Below are 24,384 nucleotides of genomic sequence, written 5' to 3' on the forward strand. Positions count from 1 at the left end.
CTGACAATTCTCAAGTATCCCAAGTCATTCCCAAAATTAATAAGTTGCTAATAGAACCAACATCTCCATGAAAGTGAACACATTGACCATGATTTACAGCAAGAGGAAGATATCCATTAAAACCAGTGTAAGGAAGGGCATGTTAAGTCAGAGACCAGTAGCGTTCTAAGCATCTAGCATTATACAGCTCCCTGGAATTAGTGTGTGCCAATATGACTAGAGACTCACATGTGTCTAATATGTTGGTACAGTTGTGCAGAACACATGGTTGATCTCAACCTCAACTTCGACTCATACTGTTTGACTTAAAGACTGTAAACTATTATGTTCCTGGTCTTTTTTCACATGACTAGTTGTTACCTCAGGACTATTAGATATACGTAGATAATAGGTAGCCTCATCCTAAGATCACATGTGGCTGGTACCCATACTACACAAAGACATGCTTATGAAATATTATATAGGTTAAAATAATGAATTTTGTATCCAAGGCCAGATCTCCGTTAGAGGAAAGCCAGATTCACTACTACACCAGAAGCAACCGGGTTGCGGTGCCAATCTACACTTCCTTCTTTGTTAGCAAGCATGTTAATCAGCTTTCTTGTTGTGTAATGAATACACAGGATAACTGACTGATCAAAAGGATTATTTTGACTCATGGTTTAGGGGGTCTGATTTTGGAACTAGTGGCAATGCAGAACACTGAAGTTGAGAACATGTGGCAGAGTGAAACTGCTTTCCTAGTTGCCAGGAATGTGGAGACCAGAATCCTGTTGACTACTTCAAGGACAGGTCCTTAACAACCTGAGACCATTCATTTGGTCCCATCATCTAAAAACTTCCATCTCCCAGTCAGGCCTGGGAGCTTAGCACAAGGGACTCTGACAGACACTGCAAATCCAAATTCTAGCAAGCACTGTGTGGATTCTCTGTGTGCCATGTTATGTGTGGTCCCTTCCGATTGTTTCCAGCCTGTGGGTGTTGGCTATTTCCATGGTGAATTCCACACAACTTCAGTTGTGTCATGAGAAGATAAAATTCTTTCAGAATTTAATTATTAGGAAAAGTGTCATTATCTCATAAGAGAAACAAAAAAAAAATGGGAAAACATTCTTAAGACATTGGTTCCTCCCTGTGCCACATCATCAAAATCTTCCTAATGAGTGGCATCTCTTGCCATAGACTTCACTTACCAAGCATTACCTAAAGTTGTAACACCATATTTCTTAAACTTTGTCCATTTTGTCTGCAGAGAGTCTTATTCAGTAGGTCTGTGATGGAAATGGAATTTGCATGTCTATTTCCTTAGTATACAGAGGCAACTGGTCTGTTGAATGGAGGTGAGCAACATTGTTAGAAATCACCTGCTCCTGCCAATTCTCTAGCAAAGCAACCTTTGTAACTAAGAGATCATTTTATTTATCAGTATATTTGCATGACCCAGCAGAGCATGCAGTAAACAATACATACCTGTTAACGTTCCAGTGGTAATGTTTCTAGCTTCATTCTATGTGCAGGTACATTGGTGCTACTTGTATAGGTGGAAACTGTCTTAATATTAATGCTATTTTTATATATGTTAAGGTAGTGTTTTAACATGAATAGCAACAATGAGAACACTGTTTTTATATCTAAATAATTTTATCATACTACATTGCTAATCATTTTTTCAATGAACTTGTTTTTATTTGCTTAAGATGTCTCTACATGTGATAGGCTGAGAACATTATTTTTCTTTTATTCTATGGGAATTGATGGTATAAAACTCATATACATGAAATATTTGGCAGCTGTATACCTTGCAGGCAAAATTAATGAAAAGAAAAAATTTATAGAATCTAGGCTAATTTGAAAGTGTGATGAAAAATGTCCTCACAAATTAAAGTTTGGAGAATGGAAGAAAGTACAAAAATGAATTTCAAGTCTTTCTGAAGTTTTCCCCTCCTCCTTCTGCTCATTAATTGCTAAATTAATATTCATTTATATTCATTTAAATTTTAGTTGACCTCTTTAATGCCAAGTTTAAAAACTAAAGTGGAACTAAAGGCAAACTACCTTCATTTTCTTTTTTTTACAGCACTCAAATTTTTCTAACTAGCATTACTAATATTATGAAATTATAAAAACCAAGTCACCTTAGGCAGTGATTTAGTGACATCTCATCAGCTAAGTGAGTCTTAAGTTTTGTAAGCCTTACTTAAAATACATAATTAAGATGACCAGAAAAGAGCAAAGTGTGATTAATGTAGTGGGACTCGGTTGTGTAAATGATGAGAAATTTCAACATCCAGCATATCTCTTGGTTTTCTATTGCTGTGATAAAACACCATGACCAAGGTAATTTATAGAAGGAAGAGTTGTTTTGAGCTCATATGAAAGAGGAATGAGAAGTCTCCTCTATCATATCGGGGAGCATGGCACAAGCCATAAAGAGTAAAGTACTTTTTCCAATGAAGTGACACCTCATAGATCTCTCCAAACAGTGCCACCAACTGGAAACCGACTCCTCAAATGCCAGAGCCTATGAGTGAGTTTCTCATTGACACCTCTACAACTAGGGCCATCTAAACTTGCAAGGGACAGGCTAAGTAAATACAAGTAATATTACAATGATGGACAGGTGTTGATCCTCATTTCATGCATCTAGACAATAATATGCTGAAAATATTTTCTGGAAAAATTGGTCAAAGATCATTTATAAACCAATAAAAGGACGGATTTCTAAATAGCATGAAATTCTTCCATAATTAATTTTAAAAAAATTAAAATATAATTTTATTTTCTGCTTTCACTTCCCCCCCCCAAGCCCTTCCCATATGCTTTCATTGTCCCTTGCTCTTTCTCAAATTCATGACCTCTATTTCTTTAATTTTGTTACTCTCTCTTTTACTTTCTCTTTCTCCCTCTTTCTCAATGCTCTCTCTCTCTCTCTCTCTCTCTCTCTCTCTCTCTCTCTCTCTCTCTCTCTCTCGTATATACATACAACCTCTTCAGTCAATATGAGTTTATTTGTGATATAATTCCAGGGCTGACTACTTGGCATTGGACGATCAGTTTGTGGCTCTTCCCTGGGGAAGATTCTCAGCCTTCCTTAGTTGTCTGAACTAACATGAAAGGGAGTAATTTATGGAATCTTGACACTATAGCATGAAATTCTCAACCAGTGAAAATTTAGTAATAAATTGTACTTCTAGATTTAAATCATTTAAAAAATGATTTAAATGATAATTGTATACCTAGATTTAAATGACTTTAAAAATTGAGTATTTTGCATTCAACACGCAACAAACTTAAAACAAAGATCTGGAGGAGGTGGGAATGGGGGGTGGGCTGGGGGGAAGGGGAGGGGGGCAGGAAGGGAGAAAACAAGGGAATCTGTGGCTATTATGTAGAACTGAATAGTATTATTAAATAAATAAAATAAAATAAAATAAACAAAAACAAAAAACAACAAAAACAAAGATTTAAAGGGAATACATTAAGTTTGTGAGCATAAAAGAACCACTTACTAAAATAAAGTTGTTCATTTTTAAATTATTTTTACTTAATGCAGAAAAAATTAGCCATTGCTGATCAACAAAGGCAGATTTTTGTATGCATATAGGACCATAAGCAAACTAGAACATACATGATATCACCTGCCAATTCTACTAATTATGAGGACAACACTCACAAGTGTAGGTTGCAGGACAGTGAGCCCTCTCCTCCAGGAATGACATCTGTTGAGAGGCCTATCTGGCTGTAGGTCATAAACCTATTTTTGACCAAAAGATAAAACAACTAGTGCTGATAAATGTAACAGTAAAGGTGATAGTGACTAGAACAGATCAATACACTTCTTACTGTACAATAACTTATAAGGTGTACATTGTAACTAATAAGGTGTACATTGTTTTACCTGCATGGAATATAGATTCAAATTCATATTTTGACTTTCAAATTTAAAAATTATAGCATTGATAAATAATATATGCATAACAGCTAAGCATGCTTCTTTACTGTCACTATTTCTGATTAAAAGAAACAGTTTTGTAAATTTAAAATTAAGAAATGAAAAATAGAGCCGGGCGGTGGTGGCGCACGCCTTTAATCCCAGCACTCGGGAGGCAGAGCCAGGCGGATCTCTGTGAGTTCGAGGCCAGTCTGGTCTACCAAGTGAGCTCCAGGAAAGGCACAAAGCTACACAGAGAAACCCTGTCTCGAAAAACCAAAAAAAAAAAAAAAAAAAAAAAAAAAAGAAAGAAATGAAAAGTAGATTATTTCATTTCTTTGTCTATAGCCTTCCAATTCATATTTAGTCATTTTTATTAATAAACTTTGAGTTTTAATTAATGCTTAGAAGTAGAAAATCATATTTGATCCTTCCAAATGTGATGGCTAATGGCTGGAAGAATCAGTATCCCTAGCTTTTCTTTTCTAGGATATGAAAGACATTTGAAATGCACATCAGTAGAGAGCATGAACCCAGCCCAGCATACTGCAAGCTGCTTGCTTCCTGCTAATCACAAGTTTTTGATGGAGAAAATTACCATCAACAGGTACACCACATGCATCTGTTAGGTTAAAGATATTCAAGTTCATTTATTTTCATTTTTTCACGATGGGTTTCCTTCCCAAGATGTTGAGTTGCTTGACATCCATGGAAATTTGAACTTGAGACATTTCTGTTTTCATTTCATATTCTGCTAAAACAAAGATTTACTTGAAAGATATTGTCTAATGGTGATGAGCAGCTGACTAATTAATGTTTTTAGTTTATATTTGTTATGGCTGTCTACTTGAAAACCCCATGGTTTTTTTTTTTTTTTTTTTTTTTTTTTTTTTTTTTTTTGGTTTTTCGAGACAGGGTTTCTCTGCGTAGCTTCGCGCCTTTCCTGGAGCTCACTTGGTAGCCCAGGCTGGCCTCGAACTCACAGAGATCCGCCTGGCTCTGCCTCCCGAGTGCTGGGATTAAAGGCGTGCGCCACCACCGCCCGGCATTCCCCATGGTTTTATAAAGTCTCCTGCTACATTGCACCATTTCTAACACAGAATCTTAATTGTAGTCATCATTCAACACAAGTTTGCTAATGGATAAGGACACTAAACTGTGATACACTGATGCTGGATCTTGCTAGCCTTTTATCTTCAACTAATCTTATTATAATTTCTATAATATATATCTCTTACCAAAAAATGTTCTGTCAACAGAAAAAATGGAATTGACAGTTTATTCTGATAGGCCCTGTCTCCTTCTACACATATGCACACTGCTCATGAATCTAAAGTAAGCTTCAATATTTTCAAGGAAATTCTCTATTATTCAAATCAAGTTTTTTTTTTTCCAACTAGAAATTAGATTAAATGGTAGCATCAAAGGCCTAACACTTCTGAGTTCATTTTTGCACCTAACTATCTGGTGACATACCCTACCACAATGAAGCATGAGTACATTGAATAAGTTATTTAAAAGTCCTGGGCTGTAGAGCGTGTTATAAATTAAAATGAAAACCTAGAATGACTATTGGAAGCCAGAGCTATGCACTGAACCACTGTATAATGTACTCTGTGTGGCTGGCATTGCTAAACAGACAAGCTGTCACATTCCGTACTCGCTGAATATTCTGGGGCTCTTCCTCTGTCAAGCAAGCTAGAGGACATGGCAGTAGTCAAACCTCAAGGTGACAAAAACCTGAAGTTGGTGTAGTGAACCTTGTATTTTGGAGGGTGATTTACAAGGGTAGGCAGTGAAGCGAAGCTTGTGCAAAGCACCTATACTATAATCCAAATGCAACTTTGGAGTGAGAACATCACCATTAGATTAAAGGCACATTCTCTCAAGATAGGAACTATACGCAGTGAAACCAGATCTTAAAATACAAAAGCAAAAGCTCTAGAAAGGGCCACATTAACTATTTCTATATAAAAGAAAGGAAAGGTATTTATTGTACTGTTACCATTTAATGGGAGAAAAGAATGTTATATTGTTAAATTCAACAAAGAATGGTTATGGGTGAATTTATTAATAGACTGCGCAAGGACATTTCAGTTTAGCAAAAAACAACATGTTTTAATGACAGAATATTTCCATTTTTTATTACTTAATATTAAAAACAAAAAATACTTGGATTAATTTTTACAAATATATTATTTGTAAGCAAAGGCTGATAATTGTTAACTTGGAATATGCATTTTTTTTTTTTAAATTTAGGGACTCTATGAATTATGGCTATTTGGTGCCACCTAGTGGTCCAGGGATTTTAAAAATCAGAGTGAATTTTCCTTGCCTTTGAAAAATTCAAGGGAATATAATTAGTAAGTGACTAAAATATGAAGAAAAAGAGATGAAAATGAAGACAAACGCATTACACACTCTCAGGCATTAGGAAGGTGTGTCTCCTGTACTTCCCACTGAGGGGCCATCTGCTCTGTTTTCTGAGAATTCTTTAGAACTAAAAGGGTGAATAAGCGATCGGCACATTCTATTCTATTTCTATTTTTCTTCTTGCTTGGTTGGTTTCTAAAGTCAAGGATAGAAAAAGAATATTGTCAAAACTTTAGAAATGATATGTCTCTTCATAATAATTATTAATTGTAATATTATCAACATGACAATGGCCATATCAATGTCATTGTGGTGACAAGGTAAAAGTAACAAAAGCGTTATATCATAAATGTTTCTTTGTTTCTTTTGTTACAAGTCCACACTATGCTTTCTCAGAATTAAAAAGTAACAGACATTCCAAATTTAGTATCCTCCTGACTGAGTGGTCTCTCCTCTCTTTCTGCTCCCCTCCCTTTCTTCCCTCTACCTTTTCTTCCCCTTCCTTCCCTCCCTCCCTCTCTTCCTTCCTCCCTCCCTTCCTTCCTTCCTTCCTTCCTTCCTTCCTTCCTTCCTTCCTTCCTTCCTTCCTTCCTTCCTTCCTTCCTTCCTTCCTTCCTTCCTTCCTTCCTTCCTCTTTCCTCTTCATGCTCTTCACTTTGGAATACAGTGGACTTGACTGGAGTGAGTCCTCTGGAGATGTGTAGCTATTCTTCCTCGTCTATCATATGTGGTGGGGACTCAAAGAAAGCAAGTACAGCAGGTGACAAGGTGTGTATAATGTGATAGAAAGTCACAATTATAAGGCTTGAGTTTTTGCTTCTTTCTCTGTGACCAGCCTTCTTTACAATTTTCTTAATTTGATACTGCTTCTAAATGACTAAATTTTCTTCTGTGTTACCACTTCCCTTCCCCTTCCAATAGTACCTTAAAATCCTTCTTGCTGCTCCATTGAGGTGTTTCAATAGTGTGTGTGTGTGTGTGTGTGTGTGTGTGTGTGTGTGTGTGTGTGTGTGTGTGTGAGGCCCACTGATGCTTTGGTCTGGCTAGGTTTGGAGAGGGGGCGTGTTAGGATTATGTCGTAGAAACCCAAGTCTTGAAGAAACTAACCAGGGATGAGACTTTCTCTTGTTTCTAAAGATACAAATATTGGGAAGTGCAGAAGAGAGACTTCGCAGGGCTGGAGCGAGGTAAGATGTGGGAGCTAAGTCTTGCTTCTGAAAAGCATTGCTGGGCTGGGAATGTGGTAGCATGGCCAGAGCATGGGAGGAAAGAGTGCATGCTTTAGAAACACATCGAAAACACAGCTTCTGTCTGAGTTGTACCTCAAAAGGGGCAACAAAGCTCTCTGGGTATACAAGAGGGAGTAGCTGGGTACTGTTTGTACTGATGTCCAAAGCTCTTTCCTCCATCCTGTTCTGGGTGAAAAATGCAAACCAACAGCCCAATGCTGGCACTTTCAAGAAGGAGCAGAGGTCAAGTGGTTAAGGAGAATGTGGGTTAGGAACTGGAAATGAGTTGTCACCCAAACAGCGCTTTTTACAGTCATCGGTGCAGGGGTTGAGAGAGCATCATGACTCTAAACTACAACATGTCTCATTGCCACTTCTGTGGACCAACTTTTCAATTAATTTTACACACATCATGGGTATCTGCCGAACACATTGCTTTAGCACATCTCAAGTACTTACCAAAACAAATGTAGATACACTTTTTCCTCAGAGTTGAGTCCTGGAAGAAATTTCTAAAGAGAAATAAACTGTAGTCATGTGGTTTGAAGCCATGTTTGAAATAGTACAGTGGAGTAGCCATGAAAATCACTCTGTGCGTCAGCCTTTGCTGTATATCTTTTGGTTATCTTTAATTTATTTAGAGACTTTTTCTATAGGAGAAACATTGCAGTGTTCTCTAAGTATATTTTATAACCACTGTAGGAAGATGTAGGTGTTAAAGATAACAATTATATTGGCATCAGTTCACAAAACGCTTATGGATTTCCCTGGGGAAAGATACTTTCAAACATCCTTTTATGGGAGAGTAGCTATAATTGGAGGTCGGGAGGTCATAGTACTATCAACTGTGACTCAGATGATCCATTTGATCACATATGTGGTGTCTGATTGGACGTGGTCTGTACTTGTTAATTGTCTGCTTGTTTCTCCCAAACTCTCTGGTTTCTTGGATGTTGGCATTAAGGATGCCATGGTGTCCTCTTGTTCCTCTTCCTTATAGAAACATTGGCTTCTGGCCAATTTCTTCTTTGTTTAGGTCATTTGCTAGACCACTTAGGGGTTTCTGATCAAACCATTGGCTTCAGTATGTTAATATCATAGGCTTGTGTGCCTCCAGCCTCATAACTTCATGAAGAAATACAGAGAAAAATGCCGAGCTGGTCAAATTGATTTAGAAACTTTTGTGAAAGTCGGTAGGATCAATGAACATTATTTGATAGAGAATATTCCAGGACTGTTCTAATTAAAATAGGTCTGTCCTAGACAGCACTCACTGAGATCCATTCTCTGTGCAGTTCTTATACATTTTCCTCGGACCCTGATAACCTCGGGAACACACTAGACAGTCACTGATACAGGGACAGCAAGGCCTGCTTCAGGAAAACAGGGCTTAAACTCTCATTCTATGGATCACTGGTTATTTGTGTGTGTTTTTCCTGGGACTTTCATTTATCAGCAAAAAATAAAATTACTTCTTGAGGACATTAATATCAGGTGAGGTAAAGTGTCAGAGCAGGCACCAGGAGCATGGGGATCTCAGTGTTCCCTTTCTTGCTTTACCATATCTAGACATTGATGGACAAGTTATGGGTCCAAATAAAATCATAAAGCCTTACAACGGGAAAAACCTGAGAGTTATTCTAACTGCCTAGTTCTTTTAAAATATCCACACTAGATTGCTACTTCATAGATAACTCTCTCTCTCCTTCTTCTCTCCTTCTCTCTGCCCTTCCCTCATCCTGCTCCCCCCGCTCTCTGTCTCTATCTCTCTGTTCTGTCTCCATGCTTCCCTCCCATTATCTCCTTCCCCATTGCAAACTCCCTTCCTCCGTTCTCTGTACTCCTTCCCTCTTTCCCTTCCTCTGCCTTCCTCACTCCCATTCTTTCTTAATAGATTCCGATCCTGTAGCATGCACCTCAGACTGAGTCAAAAGTTGAGCACATTTTTAAATCTGCTTTTTAAAACAGCGCACGTTATGTACCCATTCAAGTTTTAACAGCATTTCCCTAAGTTTCAAAGGTGAATCACCAACAGGCTGGTGAGATCGTTCCATGGGCAAAGACACTTGCTTCACAGGCTTAAAAACGTTTTTGAGTTCTCAGAAGCCAAGGGAAGTTGGAAAGTGAGGACTGACTTTACAAAATCATACTTTAACCTCCAGATATGCACCTGGACACATGGACCTCCCCCTCCCATCCTAACACAATTGCAGTAAATTAATGCAAACAGCAAAGCTAAGCAGTCAAGTGTTCTTTAGGTTGTGATCTTGTCTTGATGAAAAGAGATACAGTCTGTGCAGGCTTGTCTCCAAATGCAGTATGATAAGCTGTGTTAGTATTTTTGAAGTTAGTACTTTTAAAACTTTTTTTTTTTATTAAATCCCTTATAACAAACACATGCTTTCACAGATACTCTGTGTCCTGGTCTTGAGTTTCATGTTTGTAAAACATAGTTAGGAGAGATGGTAGTAGCCTCACGTTGTGCCTGAAAGCACACACATGTACTTTACTCCCTGCTCACCGTACACACAAACTTACAGAGGTGAAACCTGCCATGAGCTCTGTTCTGAGGCTGAGAGTGACAGTCTAGACCTGAATTCAGGTTTCTACCTGTCACCCTCCCCACCACAGCCTTTGTATCAGCTCTGCTCTTTTTACTATGACTGGCATGCATCCTATCATTATGCTCATTATTTCCTGAATGCATTCCTGTTAATTTTCTAATTGAGCTGTGTTATCTGAGAGTGAGCATACGACTCAGGTGTAATATGGAAAACACATAATATAGTCTATTACTTTCCTTGATTAAGTCATTATACATTTATCAAACCAAGACATAATACTTTTATTAAATATGCATGCATTTCAGCTAATTTTAAAACAATATTTTATGTTTCCATTATAAGTATAATATGTTCACTGCAGGATATTTGATAAGTGCAGACAAAAATGTGGAAATTATAGAGATACTAAAAGAATATCACTTACATAATTTTTTGCACCTTCATAAATATTTCGTGTGCTTTTCTCGAATGGTTAGGATTTTGTTTTATTCTTTTTTTTTCAATATTCACTTCATGACTTGTCATATTAGTATGACTTAATTAAACTGTACTTGAGTGGTTGAATAAAAAAATTAACTATGTGTGTATGTATGGTTTTTAGTACATATGGTAACTGTAAAATTTGTATTTTGACTCTTTTTGCAGTCTGTAGTGATTTGGATGAGGATGTCCCCTCCAGGTTCAGATATTTGCATACTTGGTCCCAATTGGTTGTGCTGTGTGGAGACTTATGAGGTGTGGTTTTGTAGGAGGAAGAGTGCTACTTAGAATGGGATTTCAGTGTCTGTAGTCTCTTTCCAACTCCAGACGGCTCTTCCTACTTCATGCTTGCATTTGGAGATGTGAGGTCTCAGCTGTCTGCCCTCGTTGCCACGCCTGCCTCTTGCTGCTGTGACTTCCTGCTAGCATGGATTCTTGACCCCTAGGACAGAAAGGCCAAATGAACGCTACCTTTTTTGAGTTGCTTCAGTCGCGATATTTTATACAGCACCGGAAAAGTCAACAATCCATATGAATTACTGGCAACATTTTAAAGTTATCATTAATTTTATTGTTGCCTAAACTGTATAATATCCTCTTGAGTGAACACCTTAGTGTATTTTTTTTTGTATAACTGAAGTGCTTTTGTGTTTTTACACAATAAAAATAGTGCTATTACAAACATCTCTGGTGCATATTTCTATAATTTTGAAAAAAATACATTTTGTAGATACTTCCAAAATACAGTGATTTAACAATGTGAATAGTTTAAAAGAAGCATGTCTCGCTCTTCCTTGATTTTTGTAGAGTTTGAATACACACTTAGTTTTTAATTTATTTTTACTGAGTTTCTACCCACTATTCATTTTAAAATCTACACTTGCAACAGCAAGACTTAAGCAGACTGAACATGCTCTACAGGCTCCTGTAACTGCATCGTACTTACCTCTAGGACTCTTTACTTCTCACCACCAAACACATCTCTTTCTTGGCAGATCAAGTGGTGGTGCCACCTTTTGTTTCTGCTAACTTCTGTGGGATGAAGTTGTCTGTAAAACAAGTAAAGTATTTGCCTGATGCCCAGCTTTGTACTGTAATTAGATATCTAGCTGATATATTTATAGTGAAAGTGCTTTGCTGTGGACTGTTTACTATTCCTAATCAGCATCATTACCTAGAATGCTATATACATCTCTGTGCTTGTTTCTTTCTTGAGCTACGCTCTTTAGCTATTTCTTATATAAGGTTGTGCAGGGATAGTTTAGCTTTTTACACGAAGATATATTGGAGATATGCTCAAGGGGAATGTTTATTTCTTTTTTTTTTCTTTTTTTGAGACAGAGTTGCTCCGTGTAGCTTTGGAGCCTTTCCTGGAACTCACTCTGTGGCCCAGGCTGGCCTCTGGCCTCAAACTCACAGAGATCCTCCTGGCTCTGCCTCTTGAGTGCTGGAATTAAAGACATATGCCACTGCCGCTGGGCTTTGTTTATTTCTTAAGAGTATCACTGTATTATATTTCCTACACTTCTGTGGAGATGTCTAATGAGATGCTGCTTTTACCCTTAATATTTAATTTGTATTTTCTTCTGCAAGAAAGCTCTAAAATTGTCATTTTCCACTGACATTACAACATTCAGTTATTGATGTTGTGGCAAGTCTACTCCATACTTATCAATTGCATGTTCTAATTTCTTAATGTCTCCATAAACTAAATACTTGTTTTTCTGCTTGAGGAAGAAATGGTAATCTCTCTGGAGACACAAGCCAGGGCTTTGGAAGGGGTTTCCCATCAATTTCATTCATTCATTCATTCATTAGATCATATGTTTGTCATTCACTAATTGTTCTATACATTCAATAAACATTTCCTAAACACACACTAATTATGAGGCAAGAATATTCAGTGGTATGGCTGGAAAGAATGCTCAGTGGTTAAGAATCTTTGGTGATCTTGTGGAGCACCTGGGTTTGCTTCCCAGTACCCACATGGAATTATCAAAAAGGATGAAGAAATTTAAATGACTTCTTATAGATGTAATTATGAATGTTGATTTTTAATATATAAATTTAAAAGATAGTAAATAGCACAATTTTAGAGATTCTACGCCATAAGTGTCATCTATCTAAAATATTAGTAAATAGATCTTAGTAAGGGTTCTTTTTTTTTTTTTTTTTTTTTTTTTTTTTTTGGTTTTTCGAGACAGGGTTTCTCGGTGTAGCTTTGCGCCTTTCCTGGGACTCACTTGGTAGTCCAGGCTGGCCTCGAACTCACAGAGATCCGCCCGCCTCTGCCTCCCGAGTGCTGGGATTAAAGGCGTGCGCCACCACCGCCCGGCTGTAAGGGTTCTTTTGTAGAGAAAATACAAACAAATCATTTATTTGTCTGTGTGCTTTAGTTTTCAACAATGTGTTGCTTTGTAGCTTCAGACTCTCTAGCCAACTCCAAGCTGGCCTCAAATTACTCCTACTTTACCTTCCCAAGTTCTGTAAATGGAGACAGAGCTTTCTGTCCTGTAGGCATGATTATACCCAGTGATCACTTCCCAAATTACCACACAGAGGCTTATATTAATTATAAATGCTCGTCTTATGGCTCAGGCTTGTTACTAGCTAGCTCTTACATTTAAATTAATCCATTTCTATTACTCTATGTATTGCCTCATGGTTCATGGCTTACTGGTGCTCTGGTATCTTGCTCCTTGAGCAGCTGGCTTGTTTCTGCCCTGATTCTTCCCTTCTTCCTCCAAGTCATCAGTTTGATTCTACTCCCCAACCTTATCTTGCCTTGCCATAGGCCAAAACAGATCAACCAATGAGAGTAATAGATATTTACAGCATACATAAGGATCATCTCACAGCACATCACCATGCTAATTTTATCACATTTTTATGTTCTTTCCAGCTTCAGCAAATTATTCTGTCAAAAAACAAACAAACAAACAATAAAACAGGGAGTACTGTATTCTTAGACATTTCCTAGCATTCTTATACATTAACTAGGCCCTTATAATGTCACATGTTCCTATCACTGAGGTTAGAACCCACTTGTCTTCAGTAAATTCTGTTGTGGTTGGGTTTGGATGTTTAGCTTGATGTTGTCCCTTTGTATTTTTCACTCTTTAAAAATTCTTAAATATTAATCATTATTTCTTTTTGCATTTGTTTTTGTTTCATTTACTTCAGTCATTTTAAATAAATGACTGTTTTTAAATATTTTAAAGACATATTCTCCAATCAAAGAGACATAAAGTTTCTACTAATGCACTTTTCTTTCACAGATGCAATTACTATTTTGTGCTTTTCGGCCCTGCCACTAGTGACAAATATAGGATCAATAGTGGAAGCATTGGTGCATATGAACTTAAATGTAGCAAGTATCCTGTCAAGAGGACAGTATTGTTTTCACATTCTTTAAATCCCAGGATGCAAATTGTCACGATGGATTGCATTGATCAAGTTCAGAACCATCTCTGATATTTTCAATTGTTTCACCCATTTCTCCATGAATCTCCAAACCTGCTGTGGTTTGGAAATATTAATACACACCTCTGCTTTTATGAATGTGTCTCAAATTTTTTCTTCACAGCCATGCTGACATTGGACGTTCTGATTTTAGACAGGCTCTTCTCCCAGTTCATGCCTCACTAACACATTCTAATCTTCACAGTGTTCTCAGATTGACTATCTTTGGTACATATTGTCATAGTTAATATGTTATATAATTATATGAGTTCAAACTATTAGGAAACAATCTGGTTCAGTTTCAAAAACAACACACAAACAACCAGGAGTTTATTAAGCAGAAACATAAGCCCCAGAGAGAGGAATGGATTGTAGCTAGACTGTGATGCAATGAAGAACTCAAATCCCCTGGCTTTGATTATCCCTTTGATGGCTGCCTTCTTGTGCTCTTTCTCTTCTTCCTTTTGTCCTTTCTTCCATTCTGTTTGGTAACTTTCATTGTTAAGGCAGACCTCCACCCACATGTAAAATACATCCCTGCAGCAAACTTCAGTCTACTGATCAAATATCAAAACCCTCCATTCACTCTCTTGTTCACAGTGACACTGGCTATCCAGCCACAATGTTACAATTCTGTGTTTCTCCTCTCTCTCCTCACCTGTGATAAGTAGCCAAGTCACTCACCATAAAACATGCCTTCAGACCTGCATCTTCCTTTCCTTCCTGTTTGCTGCTATAATGTTCTTAGATAAGAATGTAATTTATCTCAAAACAGTATAATTCTCTTGTATAAAGATATCTTGCACATGAATCATGACAATAAATCAACACCATTTATGGCCAGTGAAACTGTTGGTGTCCTCTCTGCCACTTCCCTCCGCCTGTCTTCCTGTGTCTGTGTAGAACAACTGCTCCCTGCATTGTTCTCAGTTCCTTTTTAAGTTTTAACAGCACACATGTATTTTCCCATAAACATAATCAGCTCTTTGTTATTTCGCATCTTAGAGTACTTCAATTCATGTGTACATTCTTCTGCTACTAATATTTCACACTGAAGTTCACCTCTCAGATGTACTTATGAGGTAAAGATGTGTTCCTTTTACCACTGAACAACAACATCACAGAATACATGACAAAACATGTGTCATCCTCCATTCTGAGATTATTTGACTCACTTGTAGGTTTTTCTCTTATAAAAAAAAAGTGTCTATGAACATTTTAACACTTTATTTGGTTCTGGACATAGAGCAGATTCTCTAGTTCACAGCATTAAGCATGGAATAACTTGGGCAGAGGGTTTGTGAGTGTTGAAATGATAGTGAAAAATCATCTCTAAAATGTGTCTGTCAGTTTAACAGCACCATTTTGCAAAACCTGAAATTTTTAGATTTATGAATTTTTAGTCAGGCTTGTAGTTTAAATGCTGTATTATTCAGATTGGTTCATATGTTTTATAATTTTTAATTTTTGAGTGTCATTTTATGAGAGAGATTCCCATTCCTTCTGCTAAGAATATCTTTTTTTGACCATGTTGTAAGTGGGTTGTTTTTCGTACTAACTGTATGTAGCTATTTTATTTTGGAATAATTTCCTTTCTGTGTTAGAAGATTCTTTGCTCTTCTGAGTATATAACTATACTACCAAATATTTTGTCATACAAGTTGTAAGGTTTTTATGCTATATTTCTCCCTGCAATAGAAATTGATTTTTTTTCTTTTTTTGTGTATGTGTATAAGGTAAGAATTTAGTTTAACAATATGAACAACCAGGGCTGGAGAGATGGCTCAGGGGTTAAGGGCACTGGCTGCTCTTCCAGAGGTCCTAAATTCGGTTCCCAGCAATCACATGGTGGCTCATAACCACCTAGAATGAGATTTGGTGCTCTCTTCTGGCATGGGGGTATACATGCAGGCAGAACACGATTACATAACAAATAAACAAATATTTTTGAAAAATTATGAACAACCAATTGTTCCAGTACACTTCATAGTATTGGTGCAATGCTTTCCCAAGGCATCTGTCACCTTTTTTGTTTGTTCCTTACACTGTGTTGACTAAGTTGTCTGTACTGGTGTCTTTTAATTATTGCATCTTTACACTGAATTTTAATATCTGGAATATTTCTCTTCTTAAGCAATGTTTTGCTTAGTCTTGTGATTTTGGTGTTAATTTTACAGTCTCCAAGTTAAGTTTCACAAAACCCTTTTTTGGTGTTTGAATTTTTACTAGAAGTTCATAGGCTGCAGAAGTCAATTTAAGAATGGATCAATCTGGCTTCTTTAAGCTGTTGTATCTTATTTTTCCTTAACGTGGTGGAGATCTCCATTTGGTCAAGCCTTCTTGAACATTTTTTTTCTGTGACATTATCATATTTTACTCACATAGATAACGTGTGTTTTTGAGCTGCTGTAGGATACAGGTTCACTATGTGCCTGAAGCCCTTGTGCCTAGACATTCTGAGCACCAACATGGCAGATACGTGACAGTGTGTGTGGCTGTGCCACTGTATTTTAGGAGTTTCTTTGATACTCTGCTTTCTTGATTCCATAAATTGATGATTTACATTGTCTCTATGTTACAATTATTGAAACCCAAAATGCCCTATTTATAGGCACAGGGGATATTTGTGTGACTACTTTAGTAACAGGATGAATATTTAAGTAATACATTTTGAGAAAAAAATGTCTATGATGAGAAACACACAAATGGAAACCTGAAGTGTGATGATTCCTGCTTATTGTGATTCTGTATGGTTTATATGGGTTATTATCTGTATTTTTGGGGAAGATCACACTAATTTAAGCATCACATATATTGTATATTAAAATTACATAGACTACTGTGTTCACTATGTTGTTCATTTTATTTAATGATCCTTTTCAAGAATAGTAAAATCTTCCTGATCCTGGCCAGTTTCTCTTCTGTGCATCAATGTTACCATGCAGTAAGTATCCTATGGGAGACATCAGCCCTTCTGTCTTCTACTGCTGTGATGGGTGGTTTTTGTCAACTTCACAGAAGCTTAGACATGTTCTGGAGGATAGGATCTCAGTTGAGGAAATACCTCCATCAGATTGGTTTGTAGGTAAGTGTGTGGGGCATTCTTGTTGATTAATGATTAATGTGGGACAGCCCAGCTCCTGTGGGAGATGTGGCTCATCCCTTGCCAGCAGGTGATCCTGGGTTGTATAAGCAAACTAAGCAATCCATTCCAAATAAGCAACATTCCTGCATGTCTTCTCTTTCAGTTCCTGCCTGCAGATTCCTGCACTGCTTGAGTTCCTGCCTTTAGTAGACTGTGACCCAGATATATGACCCAATAAACCTTTTCCTCTCCAAGTTGCTTTGAGTCAGAGTTTTACCACAGCAAGAGAAAACCCAAGAAAGCTATTAAAAGTTTTATGCATTTACAAGTAGTTTTATTTTTATCTATTCTATTTACATGGCTTGTTTTTTATTGAAAAATAATGTGTTTGTGGGTCCCCTGGCAATGGGACCAGGACTCACCCCGAGTGCACAAACTGGCTTTTCAGACCCCATTCCCTATGGTGCAATGCCTTACTCAGCCTCTGTTGACTACCCAAGGGAGGCCTTACTCTCTGCGACGAGGGCATGGTTGGGATGGGGGTAGGTGAGGGAGCAGGAGAAGAGGAGGCAGGGGAGACAGGGGTTGTTATGTAAAAAGAAAGACAATCTTTTTTTTTTTTAATAAGAATTGTATATATGAAGTTTGAAAAAGTTCATATGTAAAATAAGATTTAAAAAGAGAATAAAAGTATCTATGTCCTCTTGCTTAAGAACCAAACATTGTAAATATAGGTTTATACACTGGAGTTCATGAACTCAGCAAGACAAGACTTTCTAACCCATACCGTGCTTAACTTTTCATTCATCTTTTTTTTTTTTTGGTTTTTCAAGGCAGGGTTTCTCTGTGTAGCTTTGAGCTGAAACTCACTTGGTAGCCCAGGCTGGCCTTGAACTCACAGAGATCCGCCTGCTTCTGCCTCCCGAGTGCTGGGATTAAAGGCGTGTGCCACCACCGCCCGGCTCATTCCTCTTTTAAAAATACATTTAACTCTGATTGATGGAGCCTCCATAGATTTTTTTTGGGAGTTTCCTATCAGAGCTCTACAATATACAGTTAATGGGGTCAATTGTATTAAACTGTCTGGTTTCTTGACCACTCTACTCTCACCTTTCTACTTCCCTCCAACGAATTAACCACATTGTTGAATCTAGAGATTAAACTTTACTATCCTATGGTCCTTCACAGTTCTGGATATAGAAGATTCTCCTTGGTAGTTTATGGGGGTCAAGGTCATGATGGAGGAGCACACAAAGACTACTGACCTGAGCTCGTGGGAGCACATGGACTCTAAACCAACAGCTAGGGAGCCTACATGGGACCAACCTAGGCCTTCTGCATGTATGTGACAGTTGTGTAGCTTCATCTGTTTGCAAGGCTCCTAGAAGTGAGATCAGGACCTGTCCCTAGCAATTAGCTGGCTTTTGGGAACCTGTTCCCCATTCTGGATTACCTTGCCCAGCCCCTATGCAGGGGGAGGAGCTCTTACCTCAACTTGATGTACCATGCTTTGTTCAAGCCCATGGGAGGCCTGCCCCTTTCTGAATGGAGATGAGGTGGAGTGGATGGGGATGGGGAGTAGATGCAAGGGGGGCTGGAAGAGAGGAGGGAGGAAACTGTGGTTGGTATGTAAAATAAGTGAAAAAAAGTTAATTAAATAAAAAGTTCATTAACAATTATGTCCTAGCTCCATAGTTGTTCTTTGATGACAAGAAAATAAATGAAAGAACACTAATATCTTGGTTCTACTTCTAGCAATTCACACTCAGTTGAACAAGGACACTCTGCTCCCAATAATCAGGATTTCCCAAGTTTTCCCCAGGTGATTCTAATGTAACCGTAGCTAAAAGATACTGTTAGAAGGGCTTATTGTTAGAAAGGGCTAATGGGGGAGATGTTTATGGTTTCATTCGACTCTTACTGCAGTCAGGGCAATTGCAGCTGTGACTTGCTCCAACATGACATCACCACCTGGAGAAGCAGAAGAGTTGCTTACTGAGGAGAGATAACTGCTTTCACAAGGTGAAATTCTCTCACTAGAGAATTGGAGGGTGCTACTCATAAGATGTCAGCTCTGGTTGCTACTACAAATAGAAGAATGAGAGGAGTGCAATTGATGGAGGATTCCTTTCCCTCTTTTATATCTAGTGCATGACAAAGCAATACCCTCTCTAATGACAGTTTGTTTTGAGATTCAAATTATTACATAGAAGGCTGTTTGAAATAATAAAAAGATCATGAATCCCAAGTCAACCTTCATTTTCCCAAAGAAGTGAATGACTTTGGAAAAAGTGAAATAAATTCAGGGTGGGTCAATTTTAGTATTAACAATTCTTCAGTGTATTTGTCTATTAATAGCTTATCTACAGTTTACATTAAGATTATTCTCAAAGAAATACTCCATTCTATTGGACCCAGTTTTAATACTAATAATTAATATCAAATGTAATATTTGCTGATCTCTAGATGCTGCTGTAATTCCCACAGTTTTAAACTATACCTTTACCTAATAGATAAGGCATAAAAAATGTGTGTTACCTGTTTGGGAAGGTAGCAGTTGCATCACGCTCTGGTTATATAATGTCATGTAACAAACTGCTTTAAAACTCACCACCTTTCCATGTAGCTTTTAATAGTTTTGTTGTTGTTGTTGTTGACTGAGTTTGCCTGTATGTACTCATTTAGTGTTCTTTAAGGAGCACTTAGTTGATAGCAATGGTAAGAGTCTCTGAAAGTTCTTCTGGGTGGATGGTTCAACCACATGCTGGCACATGTTAGTGCGTGTCAACTGTAAGCAGGGCATCTTGACAGAGAAGCTCACAACTGATCTTTTCATGTAACTTAGTCTTGTCCCATCATGATATTGATGTCTAAAGCAGATAACCCCATGAATGAATGTTCCAAGGGTCAGAAAATGGAGACTTATAGTACTTTTAAATCCAGGTGTGGATTTCTGAGAATGTCATGCTGCCTGATTCTGTTGACCAATGCAGTCATAGTGCCCACCTACTTTCAATGATAGAGAATAGAATTTTTCCATTGATGGGAGAGTGGGAAAGTCACATTGTAAGCCAGCAAGACATGGAACATGTCTTAGACTTTTTCTGTGACTGTAACAAAGTACCACGGAGTAAGAAATCTAGAAAGAGAATAAATTCATAAGTCCCAGTGCTGGAAGCTTAGTTCAAAGTCAATGGTCTTCTCTGGTGAGGGATTTCAGCTGCATAGTAGCATGGCAGAGACCTCACAGGGTGGGAGGTTTTACAACAAATGTGAGCGGCATGTGTGCACTCATTTTCATAACAGAGCCCCTTCTTCAACTAATCATTTCCATCGTGAGCATATTGGTATATTCACAATGGTAGGGCTCCCATGTCTTAAATGTTTTTTCAGGGTTGGCCTGCCAATATGTGAGGGGGCAGTTAAATTCCAAGAGTGAGTGTTGGAGCATATATTCAAATCATCGAAATAAATATTTATTGTGAATATGAAAAACATAATCAAGTACCCAACAACTCTCTATTTTTCAGTTGATTTATATGATACCACCTAGGTAACTGTAATATAGCTCTTTAAATATTCTATTTAACTGGAGAAATTCACTAAGATTTTTGAGTTGCATGTAAATTGTGGTACCATCACTAATCCTTATGTTATTATGTAATCAGAAATAAAATATAGCTTCCAGAGTTGTATCTTGGGATCAGGTTTTTCTTTCCATATGGCTTCCAAACAAATGCTTTATTAATTTAGTTATTTCAATAACTTAGAAATTTAAATTTTATTTCAATATTATTAGTAGAAAGACATACTTACCAGTAAACTTTAAATAGTCATTAAAATTGACAAATTATGATGAACAAACTGTCAGACTTGAAGAGAGATATCTTGAAAATTTGTTGGGACATTCTGTTTATTGCAATACACTATAATATTAACTCAGACTTAATATATGTTCATATCTTTAGGATCTGATGCAATGAAGTGATAGATGATTGACCTTCTTTTGGATATTATATTCTTATTATGTAAAAATATGTTATTAGATTTATTAGGTCAGCTACTGCTCCTGGTCAGTTGACTGGGGCTCTGGCATTTTTAAATTGATGGGAAACTATAAAATTCCCACATACTTCTGTTGTAATAAGACTGTGTAATGAAATATGTAATTGTTGAATGGATACTCCCACTTGTCAAGCAGAACAAAATAATGTAACTGAACTCTATGCTCACTTTTCCCACACTATATCTATTTTGTTAATCCCTCTGACCAGCTGAAAATATTATCTTTTAGCATATGAGGTGCTGGGAACAGTATTTTGACTATGAATGTTTCAAAATGATTTGGGCTGAAAAATGGCATTTATGAGACAAAGGTTTATCCCCATCTGAAGTATTCAGAATAATCTGGGAATTGAGACTGTACAGGTCAATAAGTCTTCTGATATATGACAAAGAGGTGGTCATTTTGAAAAATAAATTGATTTCTGAGGTCTATGTGGATAGTGTAGGAACTAGGAAACACAATCATAAAATCATGAAATGAGAAATATTTTAGCTTTCGTATCCTCTTTCATTCAACAGTTCTGTCATTTATCCCACAGGTTACGTCAGCTTCCTAACTTTGCAAAGTGCTTTCATTGGTAATTCACAGAATTTCATACCTTTCTGCACTCTTGGGGAAACCTAAATGTAAGACTGCATATAGATGAACAAATTTGAAGCTGTCATTACTTATACCTGTTTTAGGAGAGAAAGACAACCCAGCAATATGAAACATATGAATAGCTAGTAAGAAAGGTAACATAGTATTAAAATGTGATTAAGCTATTAATGAGTTAGCAGAAATGAAAATTTCTCAATCAATATGAATTGTTTGAAAAGATCATGTGAGCTAGGGGATAACAGCTTGATGGTATAATGTCTACTTAGAATGCATGAGGACCTAGATTTGATCTCCCAACACCACACCCACATAGATAAGTATGTCAATAGATAGATAGGTAGGTAGGTAGGTAGATAGATAGATAGATAGTTACACATACATGGATAAGTAGATGATAGATGAATGGTAAGTAAAAGGATATTACATAGAATTTCTGTGCTATGGAATGATCAAAAGTATGTGATTATACTGAAAAACTTTCTAGAATCATTTATTTTATTTTTATATGTATGAGTGTTTTGCCTGCATGTGTGTATATGTGTGTACCAAATGCTTTCTTGTAGAGGTTGAAAGAGGGTGTCAGATCACCTACAATTGGAATTAGAGCTGGTTGTGAGTTCCCATGTGAGTGCTGGGAACTGAACCCAAGTCTTATGAAGGAACAAGTTCTCTTATCTGATAAACCGTCTCTCCAGCTGATATTTTTTAATTATCAAGTTTAAGTAATAGCTTATAGAAATTATCAAGACTATAAAGTTTAAATGATAAACTCCTAGAGATGCATATATCCTTGCCTCCCAAGTGTTGGAATTAAAGGTGTGCACAACCATGGCTGTCCAAATTTTAGCTTCTTAATTTTGAATAATATACATTTAACTTCAGTATCTTCATCTTCTTCATCTTCATTCCAGATGTCCAAGAAATTTTGCATCCTTTGATTCTCTTTGGGGTGTCACTCTAAAGTTGTATGATTCTCCACCTGAAACAATCACAAACTAGTTGTGACCTACTGTAGTGAAGCTCACCAGTCACTTCTTATCATGTACTGACTTCCTGTCTGTCTTTTTGGGTTAATAACTAGGACCTACTAGGTTTTTTCCCTCTGATTTTCTGGGTCTTAGAGTCTCTATTTTTTTGAATCCTAGGAAAGGAAATATCCTTTCTACTTTATAATGTAATACAATTTATGACCTTTCTGTGACTCAGGTTTATCATAATGGGACACTGAATGGAATGAGAAGCTAGCATTAAAACATTATTTAACATAAATGAAGAAGTACATCCATAAAAAATGCTTGAACACATTATACATTTTGTATGTATACATATACACACATGCACATATACACATATTATATGGGTTTGTACATTTTGTCTAACTGTGTACCAGTTACCTTATCCAGCTTACTAGGCTATATAGAACTTATATAATATTGTGTCATAAACCCTTAATTAGTTTATTTGGTTATTAATTATTGCAATAATGAACTATTTTATGTAAACTCATATTAAGGGGGTTTTGCATGTATGTGTGCATCTGTGAGCACTAATCAGGTTGTGTACTATATCTGTTAGGTCAATGAAAGTATGTCTGAAATTTTAATGTCCTTGTGAAGCTGTCTCACTTTACCATGACAGTAGTTCTAACATCTTAGAGAAGAAGCTACTATGTTTGGCATGAACACTGCCTGACATGACAGGAAGATTTAAATCGCCTCTGCTGGTTAGAGTAGTATATTGATTAAAACTCACAGTGAATGGATTAATTTTGATTTAATGATCTAGCATATCAAAAGAAGAAAATCGTACACTATTTCAATACTTTTCTATGTGTCTGTGTCTCTCAAGAGAGAAGGGAATGTCACTGTCAGGAAGTATTTGATAGATGAAGTTTAAATAAAGGGTGACTTGGGCCAAGCTGATAACACTGGAATTAAGATTTAAAGACCACAGTTAACCTTATTTTCCCTTACTGATTGCTTATATGATATACATCTTGTACAAAACTAATTGTTAAATTTGTTTTTTTCCCTGTTTTTAGAAACTCTAAACATGCAGATAATGGCAGAGGATCAAGTTGAAATAGATATCTGTACATCTGCACTGCAGTGCACTCATCAAATTGACTGCTGAATTATTTCATGATAAGATAATTTTCCTTCAAGTTCTAATACTGTGGAGGTCACATGGTTTGGTGATATTCATGAGGGAGCTGTCACTTTCAGGCTTCTAATATCAGTCACTCTCTATCTATATTTGGTTTATGGATTCAGAAAAGTGTGATAGCAGTTATTAGCTGCTCTCAGAAAATCCTCTTACAAAATAGATTTAGGTCCTGATTAATGATGGAAATGATCCAGGATTAACTTCAGTTTTTGATATCAACAATTTTGTGTTAACATCAGTCTTGCTGTGTTCACCTTTCAAATTACTGTGATCATTCTAATGATTAAAAAGCGATTGTTTGATTTAGGCTCACCATGTAATTAGCAGACAGAGCACTTCTGACATATTGTTAACTAAATTTGGATACAAGAGGTCCCATGTCCTGGACCAACAAAAGGTTTTCCTACAGTAGAATTTGTTGGTTTCAT

At 36.9% G+C, this 24,384-nt stretch overlaps 1 long non-coding RNA gene across 1 annotated transcript in view; it reads right to left on the bottom strand.

The window, feature by feature from the left end:
• Positions 1–7,319: 7,319 nt before the first annotated feature.
• LOC143272268 (uncharacterized) overlaps positions 7,320–24,384 on the bottom strand; it is an 83,939-nt gene continuing 66,874 nt past the window's right edge. Inside the window, exons 2-4 of the long non-coding RNA XR_013049674.1 lie at positions 18,614–18,718; positions 11,524–11,626; positions 7,320–11,019 (exon numbers count right to left, since the gene is read on the bottom strand). This is a non-coding gene — a long non-coding RNA (uncharacterized LOC143272268). The remainder of the gene's footprint in view (positions 11,020–11,523; positions 11,627–18,613; positions 18,719–24,384) is intronic.

The sequence above is a fragment of the Peromyscus maniculatus genome, chromosome 3 (assembly GCF_049852395.1).
Source record: "Peromyscus maniculatus bairdii isolate BWxNUB_F1_BW_parent chromosome 3, HU_Pman_BW_mat_3.1, whole genome shotgun sequence".
NCBI classification, from domain to species: Eukaryota; Metazoa; Chordata; class Mammalia; order Rodentia; family Cricetidae; genus Peromyscus; species Peromyscus maniculatus.